The sequence below is a fragment of the Coffea arabica genome, chromosome 2e (genome assembly GCF_036785885.1).
Source record: "Coffea arabica cultivar ET-39 chromosome 2e, Coffea Arabica ET-39 HiFi, whole genome shotgun sequence".
NCBI classification, from domain to species: Eukaryota; Viridiplantae; Streptophyta; class Magnoliopsida; order Gentianales; family Rubiaceae; genus Coffea; species Coffea arabica.
Window position 1 is genome coordinate 60,624,176 of NC_092313.1, and position 11,973 is coordinate 60,636,148.

Sequence of the window (11,973 nt, forward strand, 5' to 3'; positions counted from 1 at the left end):
AATTGAAAACAAAGAAGACATTTAATTCTAAACATAGTCAAGTGTTTATATCGAATTAAATTTGGACAGAAAAATAAACAAAGGAAAAGTCTGACAAAAAGAAATAAGTAATTGACACTTTCAAAATTTAAGATATTCATAAGATAAGAAATTCAATTGTTGGTCTTAAAGGTAACGAGTAAAAATTTTAGATTTAAATTGCAATTTGTTAGCATGACTATAGAATTCGAATTAACACCGATTAATTAGATAGTCTTATTACACAACTCAATACATGAATTATTACCAAAATAAAAAAGGTTACAAATATTGAATAGATTCACATGGTGAAATAAAAAATATATATATATAGGTTTAAAATAAAATTGTTAGATTTAAACCCATGTATATATCTATTGAATAGCATATGTACAACTACAATTAGTCTATTTAGATGAAATCAAATAGAGATATATTATATGCTATTTGTACTGTTTAGGTGAAATCAAATAGATATATACATAAATTTTAAAAAAAATTATTTGTACACTTGCTCAATGAGAGATAAAAAATTCATTTTGTGAAATGTGAGGGATGAAAAAATTCATTTTGTGAAATGTGAGGGACGAAATAATTCATTTTGTGAAATGTGAGGGACGAAATAATTCATTTTGTGAAATGTAAGGGACTATAAATGGATTATGTAAATTTTGATTTGACAATTTTGCCCCTAAAAAATGATCACATGCAAGACACGTGATGAATTTCGACAAAAAATTAATCTAAAATCTAGGTTGGGACCAAATTTGACCAATGTAAATATACAAGGGACGAAAAAGTTATTGTACACAATGTGAAGGACGTTTTACGAAAGTTGGTCAGGGAACTCAGTTATTTTCTTATGAATAAAAATTGATTATTTAGCACCTAATTTGAGCCTCATTCCTGTATTACTATGTTTACATTCAGCAAATTTACATTCTTGAACTTTCAAGTTATGTGCAAGGGAAATTTAAAAAAAAAAGAAACATATTTAATGGGAGTGAAATAAGTAAAGTAGTCCATGTGATGACCCCACTTTCTTCTAGGGCGTACCCTAAAAGTTAGTGGATCGCCTGCCTGACTCTCGCCAGGACTCACTCACTTACATTAACTTTAGAGATAACATTATCAGTGAACAACTGAACATTCACTCTTAAGTACAACTCCAATCAGCTTGAAACATAAATTCGTCCAATAAAAGAAACACAACATATGTTCTAAACATACATTCTTAATATTACATCAACTCAAAACAAAAGATTCAACCGTCTCAAATTACAAAAGAAAACATGACTACAATATATACACACAGTGAAGGATCTTCCCAAAATAACTTTCCAATTCCATCAAATCACTTTTCAATCTCCAACTCCTGTAAGGAAAATAAAGCTAAAAGGGCTGAGCTAAATCTCAGTGAGGTTTGCCGAGCAAGTAACATTTGATAAATACTTAAATCAGTACAATTAAGCAAGTAGTGCATATTTCATTGTACAATGACTTTCATTAAGCAATTGAGGAAACACTTTACTAAACAATCACTTTTAAAAAGATACGGTGCTCGCATTAGAGCCACTTCAATGTCATTGAACATTCATTTCAGTGTCAAGAGAGACACTCATTTAATTGTCATTGTACATTCATTTCAATATCATTGTACATTCCGCCAATTCACCTCCTTATGTCCTCCAAAAGGACCAAAACAATAAACAATCTCCTACATTCAATAATCAGTTCAATAATCTCCCAACCTCATGGTAATACTCGAGTATACTGAAACATTTACCCAAAGCTTTCGTCCTATCCGACCAACTCCTTTGCTAGCTTGAATAGTCCGTTGAACAAAGGGTTTTGGGACCCAGTTCAGCCGATGCGGTAAAGTACACATACAGCTTACATTCATGCACATTTACAGTAATATTTAGTCAATTATCAACCTTCAACCTCAACTAAGCTAAGTGCGATAAAATACGCCCTCGACTTAGAAGGCGAGGGTACAATTGAGATACACTTTATAATGAATCATTTAGTAATAATTCATGATAAGTACATTTGTCACATAATTTCACTTAGATACACATAAACAGTTAAATACATAAATTCGAAAAACATTTACTCTCGAGCCTCGGATTTGTTTCCTGGCTCGCAGCTATTTCCTGAGATAAATATATAATTCCATGGTAACTTTACAATTTGTAGATGTTCACCTATTATTTAAATTATTCGAATTAGGTTTGACTTTAAAATATAAAATATAACATATTCAATATTTATTCTACCTTATTATTTAAACTATTAAAATCAAGTTTGATCTTAAAATACAAAATATACGCAATATTTATTCCCCAATTTATTTTGAGACTTATTGACTTTATTATCTTAAATCAAGAAATATACATACTCTCCAAATTAATAATTTATAAAATGTTTACATTAGGATTAAATCATTTTCTACTCAAGATTCTAAGTTTAAAGCTTAGAAATATTCCATTGGTTCCCTTTTTTAAATTAGTTAAACTCTAAGTTATTTGTAAATTAAATTTTATTCCACTACACTCGTCCCTCAAATTTATAGTTTTTAACATATGTGTAAAGACAATATTAAGTGATTAAAAGCCAATTTAGCTATATAACTATCATGAGTTTTCCTCTCATTGCTTTAATTTAACTCTACTCGTGGAACTAGATATAGTCGTTAAATCTCAGACCAACCGTAGCTACCATTTATGAAAGCTTACAAGGTTGAAAATTAGAAGAAATGCTGGTTAAAAGTTGGTTTCTCACGGCTAGCATCTTAGCAAAGTACATTCGGGAACAAAAGGAAAGGCAACGAGAAAGGCACACTACAAGAAAATTGGCCTTTTGTGACAACAAAAAGTCGTCACTAAAAGCCACCAAGTCGTCATTATATGAATACAGTGATGACTTTTTCGTTTGTCACATGCTTGTCACATATTCTATGTCACAAATGGGTCCATGTGACAACCGTTCGAAGGTCGTCACAAAATCTTGTTATTCAATGACAAGAAAAAAGTCGTCACTAAAAGATATCATTCTGTGATGACTTTTCTTGTCACTATTTCACTTATATTTTTGTCATCAAAAGTCATCACAAATTTTAAGTCTACAGTGACGACCTGAGTTTGTCACTATCAGTCCCATTATTCAGTGACAAGAATAGTCATCACTCAATGAACTTGTAAATCAGCTTTGTAACCATTACGAATATAACATTTCCAATAAATTATAGCAGAACATTCAATTTGACAAAAGGCAAAATTAATGTAGAATGAAGTCACAAATTAATATATATAGAGCCACAAACATCTGTAAATTCATCAACCTAGAAGTCAACCAAAAATATTGGGTCCCAAAGCCCACAAATCAGTTCAAGCATTAATGGCTAATACATATCCTTCCCAAAAAATAGAGTACTAGATTTCTAAACTAACGTATAGATTGCACCACCAATGTCAGACTTCAAGCATCTCTATCATTATAACCAACAGCCTCCTCATGATCAATATCAAATTGGACTGCATTGAAAATAAAGTATTATATGCATTAGAATAGACTTTAGTCAGAAAATATGCTATTACAACCTTATATGACTAAATTTGAATGAATAGTCATACACAACAATGCTTTAAGATACTTCGAATTAGTTTGGGTATCTTGGTTTGGTTTTTTGTACACATACTTCAAATAATTTTACAATTTGAAGTGATATTTACTTTTCAGAATTTCCAATGCATGTTTCTTGTATATGCTTTCTTTTTGAGTTTGCAAACAAGGCGCAAATGAAAGTAAGAGGACATAGAGGTGCTGATCCTATTTTTGATGAAATTTTGGTTACAATTAATCTATACGTGATCATATATAGTCAAATGTTTATAAATGAGAGCATTTTCTTTCAGCTACTACTTTTGGTTATTGAGTTTGTGATAAAAATAACTGAATTCCAATATATAACTCAACTTTGACATCTATTTCTAGGTAAAAAACAGGATCGAAAGGATTTGTGGCTGTTTTAAAACAATATTGGAAACTTAAAATAATTTTCATATTAAAACAATATTATCCAGTTTTCAAAGAAAGAAAAGGGTCCAAGTAACTTAAACCACAATGAGAAAAATAACTTGGAAAAGTTCTTGCCTTTGAATGTTAAATGTCTAAGCAGTTAACAAGTTGTGTATAATCTAAAATATTGGAAAGTCAATTGCATAATTGCACTTTATTTGTAATATCTACAGATATGCTCAAAGAGGAGCAAGGGAATCAACATGTATTTTCTAATATTCTTTGTGGAAGAAACATATGAAAGAGAGTAAGCATCACCTTCTGACAAAGTGAAATAGCCTCTAAGTTGTGTTCCTGCTCTTCAATTAATCTTCTCTCAAGCTCCTTAACCTGAAAATGGAGAAGAGAACTGGTTATTTAAGCTTCTCTGGCCACCAGTTGAAGCATGAAATGGTGCTGATGTTGCTAGTTGGATGAACAACCTTTTGTTGAGAATCAAAGGGAGGCTAATGTTGCTGAAGCCAATGCTCTTCTAGCTACCAGAAAGGCTGGATGGGCTTAGCAGGCAAAGATGGCTGAAGTGGAGGCTGAAAAAGCTGCAGCTATTAGGGAGGCAGAGTTACAAAAAAGAAGTTGAGAGGAAAAATGCATTGGCCAAGACTGAGCAACTAAAGGCTAAACAACTCAGCAAGGCTACTGTTGATTATGAGATTAAGGTTCAAGAGGCAAATTCAGTTCTCTACAAGAAGCAAAAGGAATCTGAGGCAGTGCTATACGAGAGACAAAAGGCTGTAGAAGCTCAAAAAGTGGTAGCAGAAGCTCAACTATATGCAGTTCAACAAGCTGTAGATGCAGAACTTTATGCAAAAAAGAAAGAAGCTAAAGGAATGAAGGCTCTTGCAGAAGCACAAGGATTCAAAATCCGCACCTTATTGACATCATTGGGTGGAAACTACAATGCTTTTAAGAGATTGTCTGATGATTGAAAGTGGCATGTTCAAGGACATTGCCAAAATCAATGCTGAGGCGATCCAAGGACTACAACCTAAGATTAGTGTTTGGTCAAATGGAGAGGCCAGAGATGGATTAGGTGCTACAAATTCAGCCATGAAAGAAACAACATTAGTTTACGGTGCATTGCCACCTTTGTTCCAGACTGTGCACGAGGACACAAGTATGTTGCCTCCGGCTTGGATGGGCAGTCTACCTAGTCCTGGTGCAGGCAAGGCTATAACAAACCAGCCAGAGAATTAGATATCAGGACAGTTGCTTGTTATAGTGCAGTTTCTTAGGTGGAGATTTTCCAACAATAAGCTTCTAGACAGTTACTCATTTCATTGTTCTTGTTAGAAGAATTTACTTGTTATTCTAGTACATATTTGACAAAAATTTTTATCACTGCTGGATTGCAGTAGAATGGTCATCCATGTCTGATTAAGTTCATTTTGTGATTTCAATTTATGGTTTTCAGCATTCCCACAAAAAAAAAATTTTGTAAAATTACCTTATGAATCTAGCACACCAATAACTTACTATGGAAGACCTTGTTCTTGAAATTTTAATTGAAATAAAAGAAAGAATTTTAAGTCCCAGGTTAGCAGGACCACTGAAGATGAAGTCTACAACTTTAGATATCTTCTTTCAGGTTTTATTAATGAAGGAATTTCAGGTGCTTAAATATCACTTCTTGTCTAACATGGATTTGGGAAGTACAGTGCTAAAGATGGTAGAGTAATTTCAGTGGCTAAAGGAAGGCAAGATAGTCTGAGTTTCATTTTATTTGCTTCAACTTAAGACACATGGGTTAACTTGCCACCTCCCCACTGTCACTCATTTTGGTTGTATGTCTACATTTCCTTTTGTGTGCATCAGCCTATGCCTGAGGGGCGAGTGATTTGCAGCTAGGAGGTTAAATCAGTAAAGTTTTAAGTCAGACAAGAAAGCCGAAAATGCAAATAATGTATTAAAAAGATTTGGAGAAATTAGCTTAACTATTTATGAAACGAACTTGGATGTCATACCATAGAAAGTTATAGGCAGAAGTCTCAGTAGGAACAAGATTAAACAAGCCAAAGAATAAAAAATTACCTTATGAATCACATAAGGTAATCCTTTATCAGAGAAACATCCTGCAAACATGTCAAAATGGAAAACCATGACAGCGAAGTAAACGAAACAACACCAGATTTTGAAGATAGCAAAATTGGCCACAATATATATCTACAAAAGGGTAGACAAATTTTCATAGCTTAGATAGAACACAATACAAAACATCAAAGTATAAATAAACAAAAGAATTGGAATATGAAGTACAGCAAAATTAGCACTTTTGTGTAGATTTCAGTAAACTATAACCTTTGGGCCATAAAGAAGTTATCTTTTCCTTTAGAGATAACACGATTGTAGAAGGACTAAACTTGCTTGGTCCAATGTCACTACCATCAGCAAGCCTGAATTTCATCTCAACCAAATCTTCCACAGCCATCGAACAACCTCAACACATTAAACCAACCTCAAGTTCCTCGAGTCCACGAACTCAAATCATCTCCAACTCCACAAAAGGATGAAAAAGCAACAATCTTTCTTGCTTTTACCGAAAAACCAAATCAAAATGTAATGAAATGGGAGCTTATCTAAGGACAGAGGCAGGAGCTAGGTAGCAGGAACAAAGGGGGCGTGACTGTCAGCAGAGGAAGGCGTGATCACTGGGCCAGAAGGTCATCGAAGGCGTGATCAGAGAATCACGCCTTTCCTGGAATTCAGTTGCTCTAACAGAAATTCAAAAGCGCGGCAACTCGCAGATGCATTGGACACGTGTCTTATTCTTATTAGTCTAGCTAGTAATCTGTTAGGATCTGTTAACATTAAAAGCAGGCCTGTCTGCTTGATTTTAGTTAGTTTTTTGAAATCATTCATTCAGATTCATCTGAATTAGCTTGAGGAGCAATCCTCAGTTTCCCTCCCAATTTTCCTTCGATTCTTACGCCTTCTTAGCTAAACCCATCCTTTCTGTTCTTGTAATTTTGGTTTCCAAGATTCAATTAATGAAAGATCCAGTTCATACGTTTACTGTTCCATTGATTCATTGTTAATTGGTTCCTTTTATTTGAACTTGTTTCCTTCTGGTTCCTGCAAAATTCTGGCTTCTCTGGTTTCTGTACCATAACACAAAACTGAAGCGTTCACCCCTTTAAAAACTCCAATTTGAGATTTCATAAAAAGCCAAAATGGACTAGCTCGTTTATTATTCTTTTCAATTAGAAATAGCACTTCCAAAGAGACATGAGAAATTTGACCAAATTTTGCCAAAACCCAAATCAAGATTCACAGGAGTCTAGCCAAAAGTCACTAACAAAGAATCAATTCATGACAATCCAACAAATCTATAAAACCAGAACAAAAAGGGATTCAAGAACCTAAAAACTAAATTTGACGAGAAACAGAGAAGGTGCAACTAGCCATAGCCACGAACATCCCTACCATGCAATGCAAAATTAGACACAAATATTGAAATTACCTCAAACTATGCCTTCAATCCCTAACTTCCCGTTTTCCCCAAATTTCAAGCTCTAAACTCCAGCTTTCACCCAAATTTTCAAGCCCCTAATTTCTAATTTCTTGCCACCAAGCCAATGCAACAGCCGAATTAGGGATGTTGGTGGTGCGAGCTCAACAAAGTTACCCAAATTGAAAGTGCTTGCACTAATTGTTTATGGAAGACAATCGAAAACTCTAGTTCATGGACGGGTTTGGTAGTGCGAGCTTGATACAGAGTAGTACATTCGGTGAAGTGAGGAGGGTAAAGAGAGGGGGAGGAGATGTCTGAAATTTTGGCTAAGTGTTTTGGACATAAAGTGCATACTAATGAAGCAACGATGTCGTTTCCTTAAAACTCTTTCAGCGCGCCACGCCTCTTGAATTTTTCAATTTGCCGCTCTTAGTTCCGAATGTATAAATAACACGCCTTCTTCTTATTTAGATGCAAAACATTCACGCTTTCTTCGTTCTTTCTCCTATCTCTCTATTTTTTCTTTTTCTCAACTTTATGTTATGTAATTAAGTTCTTCTATTGTTTTTTTTTTCACTCTTAGGTTGTATTAAAATAATAGAATATGAAAATTTAGTGTGTTTGCGCAAAATTTTTTAGCATTTTTAACTAATATAGCACTCTTTCTAATTTATTATATAATAAAATAGTACAAAAACTAAAAATGTTGTTAGAAATATATTTATGATTTGAAAAAATAAACATTCTTTTAATCCAAATCTTTTCGGTACTCATTTTTTGGCGCTATCAATTATGTATGACTTATAGTCTAACAAAACCTGACGATCGAATTAGTTGATTGAACAAGCAAAATAGTTTACAAATACATGTATGAAATGCTAAATGTATTTGGTATAAGTACCAATTCATAAATGATAAATGTGACTATTATAATTAGTAACAACTTTTTGATCATGCAAATGTTAGGATTAGACTTAATTTCATATTCAGTTATTGTTAAATTCTACTATTAACGACCTCTATTTTCAGATTGTGCTATTTATTAATTTTCCACCATGTTGTCATCAGGATAAATAGGGAATGTATGAAATTTTTTAGATTTATAACAAATTATTACCTAAATTTGGAAAAATTATAAAATATGTATACATAGTTTATTAAGATACCTTCTGTATTTTGCTAATAGAAAAAAGGGCTAAATTGCAACACCATAGGGTGCCCTAACAGAATTAATAAAATTCGTGTATTACATATGGGGATAAATTGTAAAAGTTAGAGTGCTATAGTTGACTTAATGAAATTTGTGAATTAAATATGGAGCTAAATTGCAAAAGTTAGGGTGTAATAATAGAATTAAAGAAATTGGTGTACTACATATGGGGCTAAATTACAAAAGTTAAGGTGTCATAATAGAATTAATAAAACTTTTTTATCACATTTGAGACTAAATCGCAAAAGTTAGGGTGGCATAGTAGAATTAATGAAAGTGATTTAGGAACAAATACATTAGACAGTGACAACTAATTGTTGTCACTACCTCTAAATTGGTAGAGTGACAATGACGATGTTGAAAGTTGTCACTATATTGACCATTTTAGTGACAACATTTTCCCAAATTGTCACACAGATAATTTCCCACCACACCAACAGGTTGCGCGCTACCCATGTTGTGACGACTAATCCCATGTTGTCACAGATGACACTAATGATAAGTCTATGTGAGGTCATCTGTGACGACATCAAAAGTCATCACTGAATTAGGTCAATTATGACAAGTTTTTCATCGTCACTCATAATATTGTCACAAAAGGCCAAATTTCTTGTAGTGGCAGCTTTGCCATCTTCTGGTATTCTGATCATAACTGGAGCTACGGTTATCAGATTGAGAAGAAGTTTATAGCGTTTCGAAGCTAAGACATATACCTACATTTCTTATGAAGACATCGACACTCAGTTCTCGCATTTTCAAGGTAAAAAATGTACAGTCAGAAGCACCTTCTGTTTAACTCTCTCGGCTGAAGCTAAAAGAATTTCAGCATGGCTTAGCAGCTGCATTTTTCCCTTTTCATTCCTCCTCAGTTTTCTGTTCTAGATTATGTACAAAGCATATTGATTCATCTTCAAGTAACTTAAGCAAAACGGGGCAGTTTATGCTCAAAACTCAAAAGGAAAGCTGACTAAAATTCAGCTCTGCGCAAGGCTGCAAAACTGATGTACCGCAGCTTGCCGCAGAGTTCTTTCACGTATGGTTCTCTCCATTTCACACTCATTAACCTACGACTGACCCTTAAACTGAAGAAGGAAACAAATAATCTGTTGCATGCATCCCATAACGTTATTAACCCAAGAAATTTTGACATCAGTTGCAAGTTCCAGCTCAACACTCAGTTTCTGCAATTTTTCTGAGATTTCACAGTTATTGCCCGGCATTTACTTCAGCTACAAGCTCTTCTCACTCTAGTTATCAACCCTGCTCTAAGTTCTCAGGTACGACAAGAAAATAGCATATAGTTTGAACTTCTAGCAGAAGATTTCTCCCTACTTTCGGTTAACAAGCTGCATGATCAGTTTTTTTTCCTCGGATGGAGCTGAAAGGTAACCACTCCCTAAACAAGTTTTCCCTTCAGTCAAACTTAATTTTTCTTAGCTACATTCCAGCATTCCACAGTAATATCCAAGTGTACTAGTTGTTTAGAAGGTTATTGCAGTCACGTACCTCGTTCCTTCCTCCTAACGTTTGAAAAAAAATGCAGATCGCACGTTTGGTTTCCTGCTCCTAGCTTCGTCCCTCTAACTCTTGCACCGGCTCTCCCTTTTTTTCTCACGTTTGGCTCGCGGTGTTGAGGCTACCAGCTGAAGAAATGAAGCGAGCCAGTGCCTCTCTCTCACTCTCACTCTCTCGGTTGCAGACTGGAGGCAAAGAGAAACCAGAAATGTTTTCTTTTCCTCTCACTCGATTATGTTTGAGCTGAATGGGTGTCCAAATCACTCTCTCAGCTTTGCTCCTAGTGCGTGGTTGGTAAGAAAAGAAATGAAATGTTTTTTCTTCACTCGGCCACCGCCCAAACAATGTCACCGCTGTCTCTTTTCTTCCTTGATCATCACTTCACTTAGCAACTAAATGGGCAGCTGTCATCCCAGGTGTTATTCACCGCCCCAGCACACAGCCAACCTACTTGTTTTTGTTTTCCTTCCACCGCTTAGATAGCTTCCATTCGGTTCCAATTCAGTCGAGTATTATGCCTCTTTCTGTTTCATTTTATGTAGTACGTTAGTTGGTTTCTTGGCTGCATGGAAGATTAACCAAAGGTCTAAGGTTGGTTTGGTCTTTTTAATTTCATTTGTTTGCCAAGAGTTCGTAATTTTATTGTCTCACACATTGATTCAAAATTTCGTTTATTCTAATTTGCATTTACCCTAAAAATTTCTTACATTGATTTTGACACGTTTAGCTTTAAGAAAAACTTATTAGACATGTACTTGTTAAACTTCTAGTGTATGTTATGTGTCTAGTAATATTTGCAATTAACATAATTTACGATATGCACGTCATATATTTATTTAATTCGTAAAATTTTTCTACACTTCTAGACATGTACTTATTGAATTTATTTTTTAAATTCTCAATTTATAGGGATTCAATTAGGCATTTAAGGTAACCGTTTATTCGTTATATATAAATTTTCTAATATCAAAGTAAATAAAATAAAATAATTTTATGATATACATATAATTTTCTCGGGTTCTCACAATCCATAAATTTAGAATATTAATAATTAGAGGAAAAAACTCCTTTTTTTCTTTAAAAAATACCACCTTCAAAATAGTAGAAATGAGGGTTGAAAACGAGTTTGAAATTTTGTGCATGTTCAATAACTTTTGAATAATTTTATAAGAAGGTGAAATGAACTTTATAATATCATGAGAGCATTTTGGATTATTCATTCAAAATTTTAACCATTAAATAGTTTTAGTTACCAAAAGGGTAAACTCAAGGGAGGTATGTGTAATTTTTCAAAACTCAAGAAAATTAGGTGAAATTGTTAAAAACCTCAAGGGAAGTTTTTGAAATTATCCCTTTTTGCCCCTTCCCACTCTCCTATTCCCTCCTTAAACCGCTACCCCAACCTTGCATGCCAGGAGGCGAACTCCTGACTTGATAAGCAGGAGCGTAGGTCCCTCACCAATAGTCCAAAGAGGAAAATATGACATATAAAAAATAGAGATACAAAAATGTAGTAAACCATGTAGTCATTGTAATTACGTGCTTACTTTGTGATTAAGCCCTCAATGACTAAGAAATAGGGGATGATGTGTTGAGTTTGTGAAGTGATCAACTAACCTGTTATTCTTATTAACATCTTGCTGACAAGGTTGGAGATTATCTTATAAGTAATCGGGAGAACCAGCTTGTAAATACCAACTAA

At 34.0% G+C, this 11,973-nt stretch overlaps 1 long non-coding RNA gene and 1 pseudogene across 1 annotated transcript; one reads left to right on the plus strand and one right to left on the minus strand.

The window, feature by feature from the left end:
• Positions 1-3,297: 3,297 nt before the first annotated feature.
• On the minus strand, positions 3,298-10,618 carry LOC140037026 (uncharacterized). The gene is made up of 3 exons (XR_011840863.1): positions 10,263-10,618; positions 4,357-4,428; positions 3,298-3,554 (listed from the first exon to the last, which is right to left on the minus strand). It is a non-coding gene; the product is annotated as an uncharacterized lncRNA (long non-coding RNA).
• LOC113729234 (flotillin-like protein 4) lies at positions 4,508-5,292 on the plus strand (annotated as a pseudogene).
• Positions 10,619-11,973: the final 1,355 nt, after the last annotated feature.